This window comes from Triturus cristatus, chromosome 5_1 (genome assembly GCF_964204655.1).
Source record: "Triturus cristatus chromosome 5_1, aTriCri1.1, whole genome shotgun sequence".
Taxonomy (NCBI): domain Eukaryota; kingdom Metazoa; phylum Chordata; class Amphibia; order Caudata; family Salamandridae; genus Triturus; species Triturus cristatus.
In genome coordinates this window covers 247,005,631-247,030,515 of record NC_140587.1, presented here as the reverse complement: position 1 = coordinate 247,030,515, position 24,885 = coordinate 247,005,631, and the positions used below count along the sequence as shown (strand labels likewise).

Genomic DNA, 24,885 nt, shown 5'->3' with positions numbered 1-24,885 from the left:
TTTTATCCACGCACTAGCTCATGCTTTCCCTTTCCCTACATCCTCTCTTCTAGTGCACTCTTTGACATTCTTGCTCACAGACAGTCACACCCACCATGTCCCTCTCGATCTCCCCATTCTCTTTAAACCCCATCACCACCCTTCGCCGTTATCCTACCCAATCTTCACCCAGTTACACCATGGTTTTCATTGTAACATTCTCATATGCCTCTTGCCCCCACCCTGATTGTCCCATATCTTCTCCTCGATTAGCCATTTAGTCGCCGATATCTAGTCTGTTGCTGCCAAGGAAACAGTTAATAAAGTCAATGCACACCATTTCCGCATCGTTTTCGGAAATTTCGTATTTGGATTTATCCAAACGTACATGACGTGTCAGGTAGATAAGACGTCACACAAATGGTCACAACGTTAGTACTATTGCGTTATCTTCCACAAAGTTCCCTTTTAATCCACATTCTCTCTAAATCTCCCCGCTTTAAGATTTGGGCCACTTCCTTCATTGTCACCATGCACGCTTTTTCCAGTATTGGAATTTTCACCAAGTAATCGCTATGGTACTCCTTAGTCGCATTAGGAACAGGAAAGCAAAAACGACAACTCCCAGAAGGTGTTATATTGCCACTCCTAAATCCCGCATTGGACACTGTCTGTGGAGACATGGAGTGAGGTGAACAATCGGATTATACCACGCCATTTTTCCATTAGCCTACTAAATGAGTTAGGGTTGGCCATTTGAGGTATTGTATGAAGCGGTTTTAATAATATTACTTTTGACTGCCTTCACAGTTTACATTGTGCGAGTTGGCACTGTAGAAAGTTCACCCATTCCAAGATGGCCGCATAATTCAACCAATCTGGCGACTCCCCGATAGCAAGTGACACTGGATGCTGTAAAGGGAAAGGCTTGCAACGCATGCAGATTTGGTGCGTTATCAGGAAGGCGTTTCAGGTGAGGGCTTTTGAAGGCGAAGCGCGAGTGTGCAATGTCTCCACGCAATTTTTTGGGAGGGTAGAGGTGTTCAAAATCACCACTCAGGAAATTTTAATCTGACAACCATTTGCAATGCAATAGGTCTCGTATTTACACGAGTTTGAGCTATTGACATTGCAAATAACAATGCCTTTTATTTTTGTTTTTAAAACAAAGAAAAGGCATTGGCATTTACAGTCCCAATAGCTTAAACTTGCGAAAATGCGAGACCGATTGCATTGCAAATGCTTCATTTTAGGTGATTGGATTTTTTTGCCAAATGTCATTTTTCTCTCTTTCACTAATGGGGAGATTAACTAATTTGCTAAGAATCACTGGGGATTTGAGACAGGCTCTAGCAAGCATTGGCAGCACCAATAGGTCTCGCCATTGAGACTATTGGCTTTGTCATTGCCTTTTCTTTATGCTGTACAGGATGGGCATTGCCGACTTTAGCAATGCTTTGTAGCCATGCTGTGGGCAGTGTGGCTGGGGTGCAACATGGCTAAAATTAATAATAAAACAAGCATTTACAATGCAACGGTCTCGGCATTGTTAAAGTTAGAGCTATTGGCATTGCTCATGACAATGCCGTTTCTTTAAATGTTTTAAAAACAAATACAAACAAAAATAATGTCATGAGCAATGCCAATAGCTCTAACTTTACCAATGCCGAGACCACGCCATAGCACAAAGTCTTATTGCACTTAATGCAGAGCACTTTTAAAAATTGAAATTGAGGACGGATGTCCAAGGTTTGATGCCAGGCCCTTCATTTGATCATGCGTCCTCTGGACCCGTTTTAGTTAAATATTGGGCACAGCTGACTTCCGGTATCCACATATTTCTTTGAACAACCTCTGCTAAGACGAACGTGCGTTCCAACAGCATTACACGGGCCGAGGTGGTTTCACTGGGGTCGCATCTTTCTGCAGTGCTCTGAAGCAGGCCTCGGTTCTCTATCCAATCCTGAACGAGACGGGAGGGGGTCCCCAGTCGGCCCTTTGAAGCCTATCATTTGTTGAAAGGTGTGCCGAGTAAGTGGCGCTGATCAGTTAAGAGGGCCCTTGAGTAGTTTATTTTCATCGATGACATGCCAAGGACTTGGGAAAGAATGTCCGTTACTTTGGGTGTATGGCCGAGGCATGCGGGCTCCCAGGGCAGCTTGAGGTCTGTCAACAAGAGGCCGTCGCGCTCCCCCGGTGAACCCCCTCACTGAAATCATCTCAATACATTGCACTGTGGTTGAGCATAACAACAATGAGAGACCTTCGGGCCCCTGTCGGCTCCAGGTGTGCAGTGCAGCAGTTTCTTCAGTGTAAGTGAAGAGATTTGTGACACCGACGTGAGACTGAGGGCACTAACTGTAAGTAGTGCCTTGAGGACGCCCTTGGCCCTAACGACTCCGACTGGAGTGAGGCCAGCACTGCTGCTATGCACTCAATGGGAGTGTGCCGGCGCTTCTCAGGAGCAAACAGGGGTGCTTCGAAATTTCCATTCATAACACTTGACCCACGTGCATTGTGTTTTTTTTTGTCTCGCCCATGCATGGTGCTCATTTTTTTTTTTTTTTTTTTTTTTAAACACGACATTCCTGCTCATCTATTTAAAAAAAAAAACACGACATTGCGCGCCAAAGTCGTCTACAGGGTGGGCGCCTGAGTTGTTTAAATGTGTTGCGTCAATCATGTCCGCTGGAAGGGTCGACTGGCTCAGAGGGCGACTTCATTCCTTTTAGGGATGTGTGCTTGGTCCTATGGCCACGGATTTGAGCCCGCTCAGATCCATGTTCCCTTCCAGAAGTCGACACAATGAGCGCCAATTTAAAGGGTTAACAATCCATATCTGTTATTCAGCGCAAAGATGCCCGAAAATTAAAAGTACTCTTCACAACTATACGTGATGTTATGCTCGTTGAAAGTTCCCTTCACTGCCCATGGCCCATCGCATCTATCCTCTCCGGTTGTGCCTGCTGCACACTGGCCTCACTTGATATATGTACAAATAAGCTTCGCTCAGCTTTGAAAAGAAAACGCCTGCCCAGTGCAAGAGGCATGCCCCAACAGTACTTAAATCAGGTTTACTGTACATCCACCCCATGTCCCAAACGGGACTTGCACTGTCAGTGTGAAATGGGCCTTGCGCCACCAGCACCGCTCAACATTCCCAGGCATTTTGAAACTAACACATTCCCGTTCAATTCGGAAATATAAAGAAATAAAGCGAAATCTCGTAGAAGCTGATTTTCTCAAAACATCCAAGAACCTATTGTAAAAATTGCTTGCGCCTGTGGACACTAATGGAAGTCAAGAACGCGTCCTGTGACCTACTTGAACATATTCATTATAAAAGTAACGCTTCTGAAACGTAGCAGCCTCCTTTACTTGTATACATTTATATTTACACTTTTATATAATACCGAATACCTAAATGAAGCATACTTATTTAATCGATTCTTTCTACGATATGGGCCACTGATCACACGGAAACGGAAATGGTATACTATGATGATTTAAAAATCTGAACTGAAGTGCAGAACAGCCAAGGGGCGATTTATTCACATGTAACCTATTAAAAAGTGGACAGACCTCTTGATTCTTGGCCTGTCCTAGATTCCCAGGGCCTAGGGGAGCGAACGACAACGGCCAGCCTGGACTGGAATAACCCTTTACTCCGAGAAACTGGCACTTAAAGCCTTGGCCTCCTGATAGGACGCAATCAAAGGCCCCATTTAGGCACTTACCGCTTGCCAGATGCCCCCTTTTATGAACCCTCCCCTCCCCTCCCCTGCAGTGCACACATCACACTGGCAGCGCCTGACGAGCTATGTCTGAACCGACGTGATCCAGTGCAGCGAGCTGGGGGTGTGCCGTGTGCGTTAGCTTCCTGCAGTACCCCTGGACCCACCGATGTCTTCCGCATCCTTCCATCAGCGGGAGGCTTTGCCGCTCGAAAAGAGGTATCCCGGCCCCAACAGGGCCACATGCATTTCGGATAAAAATACAAATAAAAAAATCTAGGGACCGTGATTGATACTCGCGCTCCACACAACGATGTGCAATCCCAGACCCAAGCCATCTACCGTGAGTGATCCACCCACCCCCTCCCCCTGGCCCGGTGACACGCAAAGCCCTGCAGGAGCCTGTATAAATATGGTGCAAGCCGGCATCCCTCGCGCTACAACTTGTGAGAAATTATCACAATTCAAACACTTAGGGAACAAGTATGCTAACGTGCTCATAAACTATACCGGCACCATTTAAAAGACTTAAGTGACACGAAAACAGACCGGCCAGGGACGGAAGCAGCGAGGAGAGGGGATGCCTGTTTGAAGAAATCAGTCCTAGCGCCGCCGCCTTTCTCCGAAGCGAAACAGAAATGCCTCGGAGAAAGGCAGCGGCGTTTCCGGATTCGGGGGCGTGTTTTGCTTTTCTCTCCTCTTGCCATTGGCTGGAGGAGATAATTAGAAAAGTTGAAAAAAACGCCCCCGAATCCGAAAAGGACGGGGCCTGTTCGGAGTGACGGACCTCTTCTCCAATGGCTGGCCAGCATTCAAGAGGCCAGCCAATGGAGAACAGGGGAGAAGAGGGGCGGGTTCAAGCCCCTCTTCTCCAAGTCATTATCTCTCGCGAGCGAGACTGCGCAAGCGCAGCCTTCGCTAGCCGAGACTTAAAAAGGACTATGATGCATCCAACACTAATGCAATATAAAAATATATATATATTTTTTTAAGCGCTTTATCCCTGACTGCGTCAGATCTTTTTAAGATTCATTCAAGTCACACTGCAAAGCATCTGCCATGTTGTACAGCATTGCTACAAAAACACTGCCAAAGCCAATAGCTCTCATAGGCACGACCTATTGGCTTTTCCAATACTTGCTGACTTTGTGAAAATGTACAGAAACAAAGAACTCGCTAAGCCAATAGCCTTGTATTTGCTACCTTCCTTTCGGCTTTCTTACTTCTTGTTCTCTCATAGTTTTTGTAAAACTTCATTATTGAGTGAGCTGCCAGGCCCAAAAATTACACATTGCCACAACAGTCCTAGGCACTAATGAGAACTATAATGTATGTAGATATGCTCCTTGTGAAAGAGCAGAATGCCGTCTCTTATAGTGAAGTTAGCCAATGCTGTATGGTGTAGTGACCGAAAGATAAATGTGGCGACGACTCATCAATGAAAAGGGCTGGCCGAAAGCCACTAAAAGCAAGTAGTTTATATTATATCATGCATGAGGCTAACTGGTTCAAACCCCTTAGAGGCTTACTGGATGAAAGTGCTTAAGCAGTTGGCTAAAACAGAATGATAAGCCCCTATACCTCTTAAATACCCTCTCTACAAACCTGCCAAGAACCTTTGATCAAAATCTATTCTGATCCACAAGTATGCATTCAAGTTCCAAATAGAACATATCCTTCACACATGCCAGAGCCAAGCTTTCCACAAATGTAGAGCTCCTGATGACAGATCCTTTAACTCAATCATTCTACTACTAACTGAAACTTCATGGGCAGAGACGAGGACCACCACATAGGAATCACACATCTTACATATACACACGATAATCGTTCTCGAATAGGCAGCTAATCAAAAGTGCTCCAAAATTGCCAAAGAAGACACATGGCACTTAAAACAAGCATTTGCAATGCAATAGGTCTCGCATTACTGATAGTCTGAGGTACTGCCGTTGCAAATAATAATGCAACGCCAACAGCTCATACTTTCAGTAATGCGAGACCTAGTGCATTGCAATTGCTTGCATAGTGAGCCAAGAACCAGCATTGTATGTCTCAGTGCAGTACCCCAAGCTGCTCCTAGAGGTCTCTAGTGAGCAAGGCACCGGCACTGCATGTCTAGGTGCAGTACCGCAAGCTGCTCCAAGAGGTCTCCAGTGAGCAAGGGACCAGCACTGCATGTCTAGGTGAAGCAACGCAAGCTGCTCCTAGAGGTCCCTAGTGAGCAAGGCACCAGCACTGCATGTCTAGGTGCAGTATCACAGGCTGCTCCTATAGGTCCCTAGTGAGCAAGGCACAAGCACTGCTTGTCTAGGTGCAGTACCGGAAGCTGCTCTTAGAAGTCCCTAGTGAGCATCAAACTTTTGGTCACATAGTACTGCACCCTGCAGAAGATATGGAAAATCCACCCTACCCATAATGAATTGCATGCAAGACAGTACCACAAGTACATTCAAATCGCTATGTCAATATATACAATTAGTAGCTTTGAAATGTGACAAAAAAAAATATTAATTCTGGATTAGGTGGTACTCTATGTGGAGCTGATGAAGGGAAATTTATAGACTGTCTAATATAAATGTGAGATGTGCTAGCGAGTAAAGTAACCATTGCCAACCTAGGTTAGGACCAAGTGAGCGTCCTGTCTGAAGGCCTTTATGAAAATAGTGTCTTGAGGCTGTAATTAAAATCTAGGGCATAATACCACATGTAACAGGGGGTGTCATCATGGGAGGTTACAAGAAGAGACAAGGCAGTACTAAGGAGGGACTACTTAGCCTAATGACCAATGAAAAGCCACCATTTACAAAAGACAGGGACATGAGCCAATTAAGAAGGGCGGAAGGTAGGCAGAGCTCTATGCCCATATCCTGAATACTGCATGTCTTGAAGAGACCGCGCAAGCGCTGCCTAGGCGAGACCTAAAAAATCTTCAAGTCAAATGATTATATTAAATGTCCTCTGCAACACAAATTGTAGCAAACATTTTATAGCTAGCCATGCATCGACGAAAACTAAAAGTATAGAACACATTGTGTTTTATGGCTAACCAGATGGAATAGAAAAGTTCATCTAAGCAAGGGAAATCCACTTACCCAAGAACACCTCCCAAGAAATCACAAACTGGTGCCACCTCAAAAGAACTACACACATGTACGATAATACCCAACAAGTCAGATGGGCCACAGCACCAGTCTAGAAGGGAGACAATGTGTAGATCAAAAAAAGAACAGTAAGAAAACACTGTTGAACTTTCTTCCCCTGCCTCTGCAGCTCCTCACTGCCACATTTCCCTCCTTAAATATGGGCCATAGAGAAACTGTACAGTCCAGCTCCCCCGCCAATCCTCACCTCTCATTCACCACTACTGACCCGTTAACAACTAGTTGCCCAACCTTTCTCCTCACCTTATTTTAGTGTCAGATTTCTCCAAACAACCCCATTTCCACTGCCAACTCACACCTATACCACTTCTGTCAAATCCCAAAGCGCGACAAAGGTTTGGGTGTGGGAAGGCGTTACTGTTCCTCTGACAGAATGACCATTTGGGCTGTGCCCAGGAACCTGATTAACTTGAAACCCATTGGTTTAGAGTGACCACAGAAGAGGTGTTGCTCATTATCCCTTGCCACACCTCTGATGTGGGCACACAGGCTATGCACTAGGGGTGAAGAATAAATAGGTGTTATATTTGGACAGAGAATGGCACTGTGGGATTGTTTTCAGCCAGGAGTCACAACCCCCCCCCCCCCCCCCTCCCCCCCCGCCCATATCCAGAAGCTGGTGCCAGGCATATTTGTGGCACCCATAGTACCATCCTCAGTACATTATTGTGACTGGAAGATCAGAAGAGGACTACATCTGCTGTCTGGGGCCGGAGAAGAGCCTAGAAGTGAACATGCTCTCCATATTGTACCCAGAACAAAGAAAAGGACTTCAAAGGTCATAAGGGTGCCTCCTTTTCAAGCTACATGGGGCCTTTCCTGCAAATACCCAGATGACCAGTTCCAAATAGACCTGCCCTAGGTCGCCCTTCTAGCCTCTGCTGGAGCGAGTCTTGACCCTCAAGTGTTGTCCCGAAGGTTCTAAGACTCATGGCTTTATCCAAAAGTACCCTTCCTAACATGTCCTGGGACTCTGAATCGTTTTGGCTCTAAGGTCCTCAGGAGGACTGGGACCAACCTGCCAAGCCGATCCGACGAAGGAGGAGTGTGGCAGCCAGGCTGAAGATTCAGGTTGCTCCCGCTCTGAGCTTTACAGCAGAAGCAAAGACAATTAAGCCAGAGCTCGCAGAGAAGGTTTACATCCTCATGGAGCCCTGTTTGGATACAGCCTGCAGCCTTGCCCCACTAGAAGAATCCGAGCTCCACAAAAGTGGCTGAGTCCGAACATAGAAATCTTCACCAAGCAAAGACGCCAAAAGAATCTGGCAGACCGAAGACCTTCTCTGGGCACAACATTCACAATTCTACCGCTCTGTGCTTTCCTGGCAAAAGTCAACGGTTACACTGAGACCCCATCCAGCAGCTAGCCGACAACATGGAGCTAGGCACAGCCTGCTGCCTTGTCCCGCTGATAATTTTTGACTTTCAAACTAAAGATTAGGTCAAAGGGTAAAACTTCCAACTGGGTCTAACCTGGTGTCTGTATCAGACCCCTGCTCCACTGCCATCAACTTCATCTTGTGCTAAGGTACTGGTCGAATGCAACCAAAGATCTGCGGTTGGCGCTTAATGCTTTTAGCTCTATTTTGAATCTCAGATTTTTTTTTAATTATAACTTTGGTTTCCCTTACTTGATTTTAGTAATTTTATTAAACTATTCCCCATTTTTAGGTCTCGCCTAGCGTTGCAGTGCAAATGCGCTGCCATCGCTTTGCGAGGCATGCAGTATATACTGTAGTGTGGAAGCTTTGTGGAAGCTCTGCCCATTGGCTTTTGTCTTAAATGCTGCCTCATGATTGGTTTGAGGCTTGTTAGTCCCTCATCATTCATCATTTGTATCCTTCCACGGCTATTGGCCCCTTTACTCCTAACACTATTTTCTTCCCTGTCTGCCCACCCCCGCCCTCAGTCTGACTTCACACTCCCCTGCCACCCCCCACTCCTGTTCGTGTTTTCTTGCCTGCCGGCACTTCCGTTTTCATCTTTATTATTGCCACCTTGAAATATGCGAGTTTAAGATGTGTGCTGTACAAAAACTTTGTGTTTAATTAATCAGATTTTAACGTTACTCTAAATATAATAAGACTCTAGGCAACATTCGGGGTATGCATGGCAACTGATGCCTCTTAGTTCACAAATGGCATTGTTGTCGGGTGACAGTGTTTTAACTCATGCTTAAAACGAGCACTTTTAATAACTTCCTCTCAATTCAGTGCTATAATCTTGTGTACTGTGACGCACTAAAGAAATGCATTTTTTTTTAATTCTGAAGAGACATTATCGCACATTTACATCATGTTTACTGTATGATTAACATGCCGATCATTTTCACGGCTCGCCCACTGGCTCGTATACGCTTGGCTCGTTTCGGCTGGCTCTACCTGTTAAATATATTGGCTCGCGCACCTCTAACAAAGAGAGATTAATGGATACATGACAGTGAGCACGCTAGATCGTAGAGAAATAGACTGGTGCAGTCAAACAGACAAAACCAGTCTCCATTGCCTCACGTCAGAATCATCACCTTCAATAACCTGGAAATCTGCCGGCAACTCCCGCATGCCCCAACCTCATCCCCCTCACCTATTCTTACCAGAAGCGGCAGATTCTGAACTGTGCCCTGCTGGTGCAGAGGAGCACGGCAGAGTCTGTAGAAGCGCTGGGATCCCTAGCCTCTCTGGGCGGGCACATAAGCCTTCCGGGTGCCTTCACGCTCAGGATAAATGAATACATTTTGTTCTGTGCTTTAGTCGCCCCTCGGTGAGCACTGTCTGGTAGATGAAGCTCTGTGTTTATAAACATATTCAGAGAGGTGGTTGTGTACAAACAAACAGCCACAATACCGTACGTTTTGAACGTGTAGTTATATACCTATTAATCGAGTACCTCATCGGCTGATCATTCCATGGCACTACCAAAATTACATTTGGACACATTTGCTCATGAGGTACGTGCCAAGCAATTGTTGTCACAAGCCACACTTTGCGTCTTTTTCAATATATTTACTATGTAGTGCAGGACCTTTCTAAGGGATTTTGCACACTACATAAATTACCTCCAAAAATAAAAAGTGTAGGTAAAAAACATTGCCATTTACAACGTCAATAGCTCTAACTCACAAATGCGAGACCTATTTGCATTGCAAATGCTTGTTGTAAATTGGTTTGATTTTTCTTTTGTTGAAGTTGGAGTTTATTACTGTTAAGCTACTGTATAAATACTTTACACATTGCATCTACGTTGAGCCTGTCTGTTCTGTGCCATAGTTACCAGGGGGTTGAGATCAGGTTAATTCAGTGACTTGAAGGGTTCACCCTGACAAGGGCTAGGATTACTGCTTAAGGTGAATAACCCTCTCCCTCCTTAGCGAATCCCCCAATTTCTTACTATCAAATTCTTCATGCTCTGCTACTGTGGCTCAATGTTCACCCACTAGCCACATCAGACTGGCAACGTCCGAAGGGCTGTTCTGATAGGTCAGTGTGTGGGCTGTTTTTTTGTGTTTTTTTTTTTTTTAACAGCTTGTGGAGGTCCGGTTATACTGCCAGGTGGGTTGGTTTACTACCGAATTCCTTGATATTACCTCAAACATTGCCTGCAGCAAGCTCAGATGCAAGCGGTCTTCCATACCTTGCAAAACACTTCTATTCCACAGCATGTCTTTTTAAGTTGCCATTTAAAAATAATGTGTATAATTCACTGATGTGGGGGCCACTTCTATTTTGGTGCCCTATTTTCTGTCCCAGTATGACCCTGCCACACCACCACTCTTACCATCTCACATAACATCTGAGCTCATCAACAACTCAGATTTTAGACGCAAAATGCTCTCCTCTGCACCATATGTTCCTGCCACATTATAGTCCCACTATTCTCCATTATAGTCCCACTATTCTCCCTGAAACAATCTCCTCTCTTACCAACTCAAAATCAGCTTTCTTCTGTAGTCTTTCGCCATCATTTCCTCTCACTTTCTGCCATACCGTAGTTACTGCCCTCTAACAATCTAGCCAACATTCCTCTTTACCTCCCACATCGATGACCTATCCTCCTGTGGACCTCCAGCCACCCCCTATTTAGCCAACACGACTCATCCCTCCATCTCCACCCCAACCAATTTTTACTGGTTCACCCTATTCCCTCAAACTTGTACATACATCTTACCCACATACCACTCACATCAATCCGTCCAATTAACATCCCCTATGCTTTCATTTCCATCAAAATATAACCACCCACCTCTTGCCGCCTCACCTGTAACTTTATTCTGACTGAGATAATACTGATCCAAACCTCTTATCACTTATATGCCAACATGACAAACTCTCTAATTCCAACATCTGAGTCCCACTCTTGCCACCTCTCCTACCTCTTGTATTATCTTCTGCCCTAAACCACTTCCCTGAACCACCTCTGCCTTATTTGCCAGTCTCCCTGGCAACAAACTCTGCCAAAGAACAAAGCAATCCATAAGGTTTCAAAGGACTGATAACCTCATACTATAAGCACCTGTCAAATGTGTCAACAGTGAGCTGACGGCTCACACCAGACCACAAACACAGATACCGAACTCAATACAACTGCTTGCAGCACGAACTGAAAACGTGAGTTCAGAAGATCATATTTCTTAGCTTCCTCGTTTCGGAGAATGCTTGGTAGGGACTGTCCGCCACACACATACGTTGTAACCACATTAAGGCTGGTTAGATGATAGGACAGCCAGACCACAGCAGTCACACATGCACACTAGTTGAGAAGGTTGTAAGAAACCTCCACTAGGGAGCGGTCCCTGGTGTGAGGAATGGAAGGCTGAAAGGTTAAGATACAAGGCCAGCCCTATTAGCCAAAACCACCACTTGCAGGACACTGCTGTAACCAACACTCCAAATATTACTGAGAGGCTAAGTAATAGGCCAGTGCTCAGCTATACAAAAAGTGCTGGGCTATATATATACACAAAAGCTGCTAGGCGTGTTCAAACAGGAATTGCAGACTTCCGCAACAAGTATATTCCAGAGTTACAGGCACAGGATACAATAGGTTTGGAATCCTTAAATATGTATATATAAAGCTTCTGTTACAACTGTATGAACAATATGCCTCCATTTTAGAATATGTATGAAGTCCCTGCGCTGTGAGACGTTGAGCCCCAAACCAACTGCAATGCAACAATGACTTTTTTTTTTTTTAAATTAGAAAGTGATTTTCAGTAATACAAGGTGTTGCAACAATCCCTGCAGTTTTTTTTCCATACAAACTGTGGGTTATGTGCAAAAGAGCAAGAAGGCAATTTTAAACAACATCTGAAATGTTTTCAACTTTTCTAAAACTTTATAATATTTATGCAAAATCATTTTGGAAGGGGGAATTTACTTTTTTTGTATATGTAAAACTACTCCGGAAGTACATCATTAGTGGTTTTAAAAGGTTAAAAAAAACTTGCACCTCCATGTAACCTCTGCCAAGAGCATGTAACCTCTCGAGAGAACTTAGAGTAAAGTTCGAAAATATGTACAGGCACAAGGAGCAACATATTTAGCATAGAGCACAGTATGCAAAACAGAACAAAGTGGCGCGGCGGAGGTGGTAGCAGAGAATGATTAACACAAATCTCGATTATTAAGCAACAAACCCTCTTACACGAAATGTACGCTTCAATTAATGGGAGCATGTTAACAGCGACGTGACCTGCTCAAACGGAAATATTTATTTACCTTTTCTGTAGTTCACTTGGCAAAACGAAACGGAAAAATCCATATCCACCGTCGATCAGCTTAAGAGTGGAAAATCATATTCAGAGCCAACACGTCTTTCCCCTGCTGCAGAGAAAAAGAACATGAACTTCAGAGCGCGAATGAACGGGGCGCCAGAGAAACAAGGTGAACACTGTCAGCGAGGTGGACTTAGACCAAACGAGTAAATTATTATTATGCTCCCAGGGAATGTACGACTTTGCTTTTAATATGTTAACTCAACCTTGCAAAGAGTCACCTCAGCTCCTCAGCACTTTGGCTACATAACAAGTTAAGACTTGCAGCAGTGACACATACAGTTTGCTTTATTATATTCGACATGAAATTAGAGACAGAAATGCTAAGCATACTTGGGGTTCCAGTCAGCGATACATAAGCAAGATTCAATACCAGGCTGTTAATGTGTGAGAAAGATGTGGAAACTGGAGTCCCCAAAGAGCTTTATAAACCAATGCACACGTCAAGTGCTTTGTATGACACTCGCGCAGATGTGTGCGTTTGCCATGATATTAACAGGGTACCATCAAGTGAACAAGCGGTAATGAGGGTAGAGACAAGTCAAACTTTTAGCAATGGCCATTTTAATAATAAAGTAAACACGCACTGATTTCAACGATTGATCCCTGTACTCAGTTTGCAGCGTGCTATAAAGGGTCTCACTCTCTGATCATAGAGCGTGTATAACAAATCACGAAGCTGTGTCCCCCCATTAGGGTTCTCCCCCTTTAGCACCGCGAATGCCCCTACGTCCAGGGGTCGTTTGAAAATAATTAAACTGAAATTAGGTTCAAATGCAATAGGTTTATTGTATCAAGGCAATATTCACTTTCCCTCCCCCTTGCCAAACAACAAATTATTTTAATGAATCATTCATAATTTTCTTCAAAATGATATACTTCATCCAAGGCAATTCAAATGCATTATCCCATCCCGATGCATTTCGGGGATGCGGCTTCTTGAATTATAAAGTAAAACCAGCTAATGCACTTTGCAGTGCTAGACATCACTGTAGCAGGTAAGGGCAGCTGTTATGAATTACATACATGAACATATATGCAGCTATAAGAAGCATGTGCACTAAACTGGTAAGCAGGATTATTGCCTGACGCTTAACATCTCAAGACATGCTGGTTACCTGTCCAGTACAGTTTTACAAGTTTCAGTAAAATCAGTCCATCAAAGTGGAAACACCACAATTGTGACTGTTATTTATGTTTTTTTTATTAGACCTTTTTATGCTCGAATTCCCATTAATCTTGATTTTCATAATTACATAAAAACAATGCGTCATACAAGCAAGACATGTTTTGCACAACAGTAATTTCTTCAGGGCTAAAGTAGTACGTGTTGTTAGTAGGAATAACTAGATCTCATCACAAATTAAACAGTATTCAACCCCAACATAAGGTTATCGAAATAGAATATGTTTTAAAATAGGAGTAATTGATAATTTCTCGAACTGAATTTCATTTGATCTTCATCTCCATGATGAGGCTAAAAAAAATAAAAAGAGCATTGATATTGATGAAGCGGAGTCAATCTCAGCTCTCACAATAAATCCCCCCCACACCCCCTGAACCGAATATCTTGCCTGAGCTAAGATTGAGACGGTGCTCAATTAATATTGATACCGTTATCTTGGGGATGAAGATCAAATAGAAATCAGTTGTGAAATGATCATTTCTAATATCATTTCAATTCTATAGGTGCCATGTCTAAGGGAAATTTACAAACCAACATGTTGACTATCCGATCAGCAATGTTCTGAAGATAAACCAGTACCGCAGACACACCAGTGAATATTAAAAACAGCAAGGTATTTAAGAATTTCCAAAAGCTAAATTGTAAAGGCTTCTCGCGGAGATGCAAAAGCAAGTAGTTTCAGAGCCTTGGTCCCAGATCAGAGCACATTTGGTCACCTGTTAACCCCAGGGACAACCAGCTTGTCAGGACCTAGCCAGAACAATAAACGACAATTTGTTCTAAAAAGGTAAACAGGATCTGTTACTGGGAGACATTTGAAGACTAGTTTGAATAAGAAAACGAGCTATGATACTGACAGCCAGTGCAATGTTTACATGGCAAGAGATAATTGGTTGGGCTTTTAGAGTTTGAGTCATGACGTGGTAACATTTTGCACTGCTTATAGCCAATTTACCTAGAATCTGGCCAATAAATTGAGGAAACTGTTCAAGCTGCCTCAAGCTAAAGAATAGGGACAGTATACCTCCTCCAATATGCAGCCCCTAGCTAAATTTAGTATCCCAAACTTCCAGGTTTGTTACCTTTTCATCAAACTAGGGGATGAGATGGATTAAGTCTCTAAATTGTGAGACTGTCTTGGCCACGTCAAGTTTGAGGCTGCTAAAGTGCATCCATGCCGGCTAAGTCACTCAGTCCTATCGTAGCCACCAAGTGGGCCACGGACATAAATAGTGATCGGAGTATCATTCATCAAAAGAGCAGTCAGTGTCTTTTAGGAGATGAGAAAGTGGTTTTATGAAAACATTAATTAAAAGGGGACAACAACGTTGGCCTCGGGGAGATTCCAAAGTTGACAGCGGCCTCAGAAGACTATTAGTCCAAGCTGAAAGCACTACTTTAAGCCGGAGAGAAAAGACCAGAACCGCTAATGTGAAGTCTCGAAAGACATACTGCAAAAGGCAAAGACTGTACTAATTAATAAGTACTTGTCAGCAGCCAGTGATTGATTTGTGAAAGAGTGCTGGTGCCCAAAGCTCTGCTCAGAAGCCCACTGCCAGCACTATTAAATGTCAGAGTGCCGGGTACCAAAGCTACGTAGTCTTCAATTCAACCAACGTCCCTCTGTCCCTTTATCTTGCTCTAACCAGTCCCTGCTTTTTCCCTTTGTGACGTTTTTTCAGTCTTTCGCTTCATCCTTTCTGCGTTTTCCCTATCTCACTCTCTGGAAAAGCCTGACAATTAAGTGCCGGTCCCCAAAAATTAGTGTTGGTGGCTTCCACTGGAAACCATTAGCTCAAGTTAGGCACGAGATGTTCAGGTGTACAGATCAAATATTCTTTATTACCGAGTGTGCAAACATTAAGGCATGCAACTGATTTTACTATGGCTCAGAAGGCTATGGCTTTTGTTAAAGCTGTGGTAATAACAGAATGATGTGACTACAGAAACTGTTGATACTCGCGAACCATCGTTGTCTTGTCAAAGTGCACTCAAGGTGGTATATTTTATAGCAGGGAGAAGCGGGTGGAGAGCGCACTAAACGATTCCGGACTATGTGTAAAATCTCATATCATTCCCCAGGTCCCAAGGGTTTTTATCTATAATTAGGAACTGAAAGCATATAAACATTGAGCTAACTAAAAAAAATAAAAATAAAAATTATAAAAAGGTATTTAAAATTATTTGTTCTCGTCTTTAGTTCTTCAAAAATTAAAATACAAATGGGGAACTGTACCGAATGTTTGATTACCTTAAAGAGGAACAGTGATTCACATTTTCAAAGTAGACGGGGGGAGGGTGAGGTGGGAGAGAAAGGGCGGGGCCCGGCTTTTGTCCCTTCTACAGCTGGGTTTGCATACCGAACAACAGACAGGAATGAACGGTCATGCCAGGACTGGCAGGAAATAAAAAACATTACATGTTATGCACAGAAATAGCCATGATCGGTTGCCAGATTAAACTAATAAAGATAATGAGAGAGCCTTTAAATATGTAATTTTGTTATTTAGTATACGAATGTAAAATCCTGCTACACAACCTTGGCGCCCACGCAGTGGGTGAGCAAAGTGAAGAGTATAGAGCCCACCAACGACATAATAAAGGATGTAATTTTGTTTCCAAGTAGACCAAATTAGTTTCAGTGGAGGCTAAAATGGATTGTAAATCTCAGGCAAGTCTACTGTGTCAAGGATCGTATGAGGTGTTCGCACACATACATTACTTACGACAACACCCAAGTATCCTTACCTATCCCAGATAATATTGAAGAGGGGACAAAGGGGCTCAGGGAATAGGCTCATCAGACTGATGTTTAGTGACAAGGGAGTGAAGCAAGATGACACGTACTTGGATCCACAACATAGCACACCAATGGATTTTCGAAGTGACTATTCAACATCGCAAAAACTAGAAAAACATTTTATGAGATTTAACTTAAATGATGATTAATTAGGATATGAATTAACCCTCATGTCATGAATAAACAAATAATGCATTTTGCTGAGACATCGATGTACAGAAACATAAAACAAGCACTGCCAAAGTCAATAGGTCGCACCTTTGAAGGCGAGTACAGGCTTATTGGATTGGACAATGTTTTTTGTTGTGGCATGTGATGGAGCATCTGTCGCATACAAAAGCGTGCGTGCACATGGCAGCCGCATTGCTTTTTGCTCGTTGCTGCATCATTTAAACTTAAGAGCAGCAATTCAATTCATTTTATTTGAACACGTGTTCATATTTTTTGTTCACTTTAGATTTTGGGGATGTATTACGGCCAGTTAGTCAAAAATATATTGTGATCAAATACAGTCTTTTCAAAATGACCCGCGACATAACGAATTAAGGACAAGAGATTACATACTATATCTAGTTGTTTTCTGAAAGAAAAAACAATTGCCTCAGATACTGTCAAACCCCATTCAGGAGGCCCTGGGGCAGACAGAGGCTACTGACCACAAACATTCGGGATGAGGCCTTTTACTAATGCTGTATCGTGCTCATCCCATTCTTCTACCCACACCTCCTACTGGGATTTGAATTAGCTCCCAGTCTTTAGGGCTCAAGGTCTGTTCAGTCTCTCACCAAGTTTGTAGTAGCAGCGCTGGGCGGCAGTAAAGTAGCAGCGCTGGGCGGCGGTCAGCCCACCTGAGATAGTAGAATCTCACCAGCAGAAGTAAACCTCCAGGTGGCATGCAGCAGTGTTCTCTACAGCTGTGCGGCAGCCAGCTGTGCAGCATGTCGCTTGATGGGTCACAGAAGTAGAAGAGGCTTCTGTCAGGAGCCCTCTCTCAGGTGGTGAGCTGCAGATCTCGGTTCATTTACGCCAGTGGGTACTTAACTCACGGCACGACTCACTGATACTCCAGTGAGTACCTGCAGCTTCTTTTTGAGAGCAATGATGATTCTTCGTTGCGGTGGAAGCCAATGCTGTCTTGAGCACAGTGTGTTGAGAATAGGACCTTGAATCTTCACGAGGTACCCCGAAGGCACCTCTCGGGTTAATCTTCAAGAAGGGTCCCGACCCAACAACACACTTAGCACTGAACATGGGCCACTACCAGGCACTTACCCCAACTTCAGTCCCCTACGCCAGGGTCAATTACAGCTATCCCTACAACGATTCACTCTACTTGCGGGTTGGAGCTTTCTTCCCTCACTCACAGGCGCGATATCTTACCACCTAGGACAGTCCAGTAAATCCTCCTTCAGATCAGACACCTGGCAATGTACCATCACTTCTGGAGCGTTGGCTGTTAGTGCAACACCAATCCTTTGCTGCCTAATAGTCCCTTTGTACTCTGGGGAGTGCTCCCTCTTTGGTAAAAGAGACCGCATCAATGAAGAACAATGGTCTTGTGCTCTGATCTTTATATCAGCCTCACAGATTAAGTGTATTCAGAGTCTGCTTTCTTGGAATCGGTTAGGGTTTCTTTTCATGTGTACTGGCCAGGCCACCTTCCAGACCTGATCCAACAATGGGCCTTGCGATCCAATCTTTATATCGATCTCGCAGACAGAGGATGTGTATTCAAGGTTTGCTTACTTGGAACCGGTTTGGGTTGATTTTCCTTTCGTGTGTACAGGCCAGGTCACGTTCCAAACCTGGTATTCGTCTGTACTGATCCTCTGCCCAGCAGTACAGTCTCCAAGTGGAGTGGCCATCACAGAAATACAAAATGGTGAGAGCAGGCTGCCCCAAGTTATTTACGATCCCCTCCTCACAGAGATCAAAAAGTAGAGAAGAATCTGAACCCTTTCAAATTGCTCCTTTCCCTAAAAGGTAGTGCGGGCCTCACCTAGTACTGCATGCTATTTACATAGTGGCAGCTGCAGTTAGTCATTTACAGCCTAATATATCAGAAAGGGCCCTGGCACTTTTAAGGAAAGCCTTTCCTCACCATAGCATCTGTGGCTCCCCTTCTTATCTAGGAGATGCCAGCAATACACAATACTGTTTGGAGAAGGCAACCCCTCCTCCATCTTGTACTCTGGTCCACGCTGAGGGCTCCGACAAAGCACATCAACCGCAGCACATATGCACATCACAGATGTCAGCATTCAGGATCCTGGATTCATTGCGAGCAGCAAACCCTTTAACATAAATGAGACGCTGGGTACGCATTTATTAACCACAAATAAAAAGGACTGTTACTATAGGTCAATAGCGCAATATGCAGCCACCACCACACTCCGAGCAAGAAACCTGTGACAGGGACATTAGTACTTTGTCACTATGAGGATGCACTTAAGTGTTCCTCCCAGTTCACAACATGGTCCAGAACAGAACATCGTCAACAGCCGGGCCCAGGTCAGCACATGCAAGTGGGAGGAATTACTAAAAATCAAAAACCAGGATCACAAATGCATGCCGTTCGGGGAATCAGGAGCCTGGTCAGTCATGACTGGTTAGAAATGGGGTCTCTAGTTGGCAGGGGATTGCACCCTGCCAAGTAGGGACCCTCACTCTAATCAGGGTAAGGGAGTCACACAGCTAAGATAACCCCTGCTCACCCCTTGGTAGCTTGGCACGTGCAGTCAGGCTTATCTCAGAGGCAATGTGTAAAGCACTTGTGCATACACACGGTAACGGTGACAACACTACAAAATTAGTCTACACCAGATTAGAAAATAAGGCAATAATTATCTGAATAAAACAAGACCAAAATGACAAAAATCCAACATACACAAGTAAAGATATAACTTTTCAAAGCTTAAATAAATGAAGTACATAGAAATCTATGGATGTGTCACGTTTAGCACAAAGTATCTGAGATGCATCAAAATTCCAAGATAGCAGGCGCAGGGGAGATGAGGGGCCAGAAAAGCAAAGCAATGCGTCAGTTCCTTACTTCCAGAGGAGGTAATGTCTCTGTTCCTTACTGAAAGGGAAGACGATGTGTCGGTTCCTTACTGTCAAGCGAAGTGATGCGCCTGTTCCTTACTGGAAGGGGAGGTGATGCGTCTATCTCTGGACACACTGCCTCAGTTCCTTACTGCTGGGCAACGTTGATTAAGTACAGCGGCGGAGGAAGTAACGTCGAAAATCCAGACATGCTGTTTCGATATGGCGGCAAAGCAGGCACTGAGTCGATTAGTCAGCCGCAAAGCAGGGGCTGGGTTAGAGCAGGAGTCACGGACGTCTGTAGCACGGTGCTCGGCTGCAGTGATTTTTCCGCTGCACAACTGCGATGTGTCGATTCTTCAGTCGCACAGTGGTGATGTGCAGATTTTTCAGCCGCATGCTGGTGCTGCATCGAGAAAACGGGCGCGGAGAGTTGATGTGTGGATTTTCTCACCAGTTTGCAGTTCCAAGGGCCGGGAAACTGGATTTGGAACATCAGGGTTCTCAGCAGAAGAGCCCAGGCACTGGTAGGTGAAGTCTTTGATGGTCCTGAGACTTCTTAACAGGGGGCAAGCACGCACAAGCCCTCGGAGAACCTTCGAAGCAGGATTCAGAAAGCAAAGTACAGTCCTTTCACTACCAGGACAGAAGCAGCAGGCCATCACAAGAAAGCAACAGCCAGAGTGTCAGTACACTCTACAGCATCCAGCTCTTCTTCCTGGCAGAATGTCCTCAGTCTAGAAGTGTTCTGAATTGAGTGTGTCAGAGGTCCAATACCTAATACCCCTTTCTGCCTTTGAAGTTGGCAAACTTCAAAGGAATGTCTTTGTAGTACACAAGACCCTGACTTTACCTGACCTGGCACCAAACACACCACTGGGGGGTGGAGACAGTGTTGTGGGAGGACAGGCACAGCCCTATTCGGGTGACAGTGACTACTCCTCCCACCACTCTAGCTCAGGAAGGCCCATCAGAATGGTGATGGACCATCCGGATGTTCAAAGCACACTTCATCTCCCTTTGTGTGACTGACTAGAGTGAATACACAAGAGGCCAACTGTCATCCTAACCCAGATGTGGATTCTACAGACAAGCAGAGAATGGTTAAGCAAGATAATGCCCACTTTCTAAAAGTGACATTTTCAAATATGCAATTTAAAAAACAACTTCACCAAAAGATGCACTTTTAAATTGTGAGTTTAGAGACCCTAAATCTCTATTTGCGCCCAATGAGAAATTACACTTGAAAGATATTTCAAGGCAATCCCTGTTACCCTATGGGAAAGAGTCCTTGCAATAATGAAAAACGAAATCAGCAGGATTTCACTAGCAGAATATGTAAAACACACCAGCACATTTCCTGCCGTTTACATACACTGCACCCTGCCCATGGGGCTGGCTTGGGCCTACCTTAGAGGTGATTTAGAAGGGAAGGTTTTGGGCTGGCAGACGGGTGCCCTTAACAGCTCAATATGGCAGTTTAAGAACTGCACACGCAGATACTGCAGTAGAGGGCCTGAGTCATGTTTGCAGGGTTACTCGTGTGGGTGGCACAATCAGCACAGAAGGCCCACTAGTAGCATTTGATTTACACACACCTGGTGCACTTTACTAGGAACTTATTAGTCAATCAAATATGCCAATCATGGATAAACCAATCACCAATACAATTTAGACAAAGCGCATATACACTTTAGCACTGCTTAGCATTGGTAAAGTGCCCAGAGTCCTAAAACCCACAAAACAGAGTTAGAAAAAAACAGAAGGAAGGAAAAAAGTTTGTGGATAATCCAGCAAAAAAGGATCAGGCCCAAGACGAGTGTACATCATAAAGGGGATATTCTTATCCCAACAAATATAAAGGTATTTTTGAACTTCGAACAAATTCGGAGGAAAACAAAGGAATCTGTGTAGCCAATGAACTTATAGGGATTTGATTAAGCAAGCGGATATTGTCGTACCTGCAATGTTATACCTTTAGAGTACATAGAGCAACTGAAAGGTCACCAGTACGGCTGTATGTTTTCTCACCATAATATTTTAATAAAGTCCTATTCTCTTTCATCAACGTCCACAGCACACGATTATGCGTGGTAGTGGTCTGTATGTTCCAAAAAATAAACTATTATTAAAATTTCAGGATTAGCATTTGCATACAAAAAGATTTAATCAGTTAACTTATTTTAGAAATGCGGTTATTAAATCTTTAACCTGAGAGAATATCACGTTACAACTTGTTCTCGGTATGCACGGATGATTTGATTACAACGGAGGAGCTACTAAGTTTCTCTCTATTTGTGTATTTGTTTCTATGTATGTAGGACACTGCCAGCCCCAAATAAGCATGTTTTTCCCTAAGCACTTGTCTGGAATGGATTTTTTTTTTTAATGGGAAATTGGATCTATAACGTAAATAAAATATGAAATTTGTGCAGTCAAACTGGCAGGTGCTAGCCATCTCAGGAAACATGATCACACCCGGAAAGATACAAAAGGCTCTATCTAATCCACCTTGCAAATGAAGTCATGCAGTCACTCTCACTTACCAGGAGCAGGCTCTTGCAATTTTCATGAAGATTAAAGTTTTTGTTATTGATCGATCGATCTTCCTTCTTTAAACTAAATACACGTGTTTGCCACATAGGCGTATCACACTACTGCAGTTTTGTCCTGTGACAGCGCAGGATTTTTAGCACGTTCGTGTTTTACGGTTAATAATTCTTGAGAAACCAAAGGCTTCAATAGATAGAAACCAAGGAAGATCAAAATGTAAAAGCAGTTATCTTGAAATCTCTCAACGGCTCAGAATGTGACTTTTTTTTTTTTTTTTTTTTAAGAAAATCACCTCAATTCGCTGTTCTGTAACTCAGTTAATTCCAGATCGCTATGCGCATCATCTATTTTACACAGTTGATCCTCGGAGATACTGTATGCCTTCCTAGGTAAGCTACGCAGCTATAGCGTCTCATTTGTAAACCGGTGACAATTGGCGCTTCATGGTCGGGTAGACTAACAGTACAATTTACACATCCGTTAGACACACACCTGTTGATAAGGAGCTCTCGGAGTCTGGAATGTGCCTTGTATATTCAACTTTCTTTGAAACACTTCTTTACATTTACCATTTCATATACAACAGCAAAGAAAACATTTTTAAACAATTATCCGTACTCCGAAAGATCGGCTTGCCCAGTAGGCAACACTTCTCACTGCATTCTCCAGCAAGCACTGACAAAGTCAACAGGCATTTTCAATGGGGCCTACTGGCTGTGCCAATGGTTTTCAGAGATGCTGTGCAGCATGCTAAAAGAAGACTTAAAAATAATAAAAAGCATATGGTGTTGTTGCGCGCGTGCCTACAAAATGACTTTTGAGCTGGATTGGTAATTTAAAAGAAACATTTTTTTTTTCCAAAGCAAGTTGGGCAAGAGAAAGTGGACAGGTAGGGAAGCAACATTTAGTTGGGAGGCAATACAGAGTAGGCAGGTTGGGAAGAAGCTAAACGGAGTGGGCAGGTACAGGGGAAGCAGAATGGAGAGTGGGTAGGGAATCAACACAGAGGGGCGAGGGGGTGGAGAAAAACACACAACAGAGCAATGTGGAGCCTGGGGAGAAGCACACAGGTGGGAGAGAGAGAGAAGCACATGAAGTAGACTGCTAGAAAACACATGCTCTCATGGAGTGTTTAGGATAAAAGATAAATGTAGTTGCTTAAAAGTGAGAAGTGGACTGAAACAAGTACATCTGCAATGCTCCAGTGGAGGGACAGACATTATGGTCAAAGCAAGCCATCGAATAAGAAGCAAGCAATTGAGAGTGGCAGTAAAGCCAACAAACGGCAAACAACTGGCAGACTTCAAATCCTCCATGTTCTTTTTAAGTTCACAATGTGTCTTTCGCAACCAGACAGCTTGAGCAGTCTGCCTGGCTCTACCTAAAGAGGACCAACATTCAAAATGTGACCTGCAGGTGCACCAGTCACAGAAGAGCTGGCAGCAATACATCAACCTCAGCCTTGAACGATGCAGTAATCCTGCTGCCTAGCAACAATAAATATTTCCTGTCAACTACACTTATCCGAGTTCATGTTAGCAACTTCATCAGATCAAAAGCATACTCGGGAAAGTGTCAGCAACTCCCACTGGCAGTCCCTTGGCCTGAGCAGTCATGATTTTCACATCCATGGACAGATTGGTTACAGTATTATTGTGTATCACAGTGTAAATAAGAAATTCTTAGTGGGGTATACAAAGATGCAAATGCACTTTCAGTACAAGGACTATAACATGTGGTAAGGCATTGATGTATGAGATGGAGGAGATAGTCTACTAGTGGTACATATACCAGGCATTAAGTCACCCCCGTTTGCTTCACTGTCAAGTTTAACATTAGGTACGTCGCCACCAACTCTTGCTACTTGGATGCAACGCATTGATTCATCCCATTGTATACTGACAATCTGTAACTTTTCACTACCCTTTTTACTGAGTGGTAGTATTACTAGGTGTAGTTATACAGAAATTAATTAATCGGCCTTCAGTGCTTTTAGACTCACAGACATAAGTGCTAGTAAAAGACAGCTGATTGAAAGTGCTGAACGTACTCACAAACTACTTTACCATGTTTATCAGGTCTGCATGTAGGCAAAACGATGCTGTGATAGGGACAGTAAGGTAAGTCACCATATCTTCACTAGACCGTTGCCTTTGAGCCGTGGACTAATGGCAGCTGATCAAGCAACTGAAACTAAATTCATCTGGTTTCATGAACTCAGACCTGACTACCAATAATATCACCCTCTCCATTTTCCTCAGAAGGTCCAGGCCACAAAGGCCCCAATGCTGCTGCACCGTGACTATTCCGACAGGCTTTACTTTGGAGCAACGCATTACATACTACCAGGACTACAAGTATGGACAACTTCAACCATAACAAGAACTCGACAAGTTATTCATGGCAAGACACTCTGCTTCATTCACAGTCCTTGATAGCACCGGACCATTCATCATCCAAGACAAACTTTGGCAAAATAATACCCCTCACTCAATAGGGAGACTTCTAGTGTCTGTCCACCTTTAAGGAAGACACAGATCGATGATACATTCAGAGTTTGGCTGTCGAAAGAATGAGTTAACGCATGGTCTGCAAAGACAGGAAACATTAAAAAGGTAGTAAAGATCTAGCTGCTTCTAAACAGAGGACTCCTGTAC

The 24,885-nt window shown here is 43.8% G+C and overlaps 1 protein-coding gene across 2 annotated transcripts in view; it reads right to left on the bottom strand.

The window, feature by feature from the left end:
* ZFAT (zinc finger and AT-hook domain containing) overlaps positions 1-24,885 on the bottom strand; it is a 1,096,910-nt gene that overhangs the window by 1,053,091 nt on the left and 18,934 nt on the right. Inside the window, exons 2-3 of one of the 2 annotated variants that reach the window (XM_085604879.1) lie at positions 12,589-12,693; positions 6,806-6,905 (exon numbers count right to left, since the gene is read on the bottom strand). The gene's annotated coding sequence lies outside the window, so the exon portion shown is untranslated. The remainder of the gene's footprint in view (positions 1-6,805; positions 6,906-12,588; positions 12,694-24,885) is intronic. The other variant, XM_085604878.1, reaches the window with a different exon arrangement.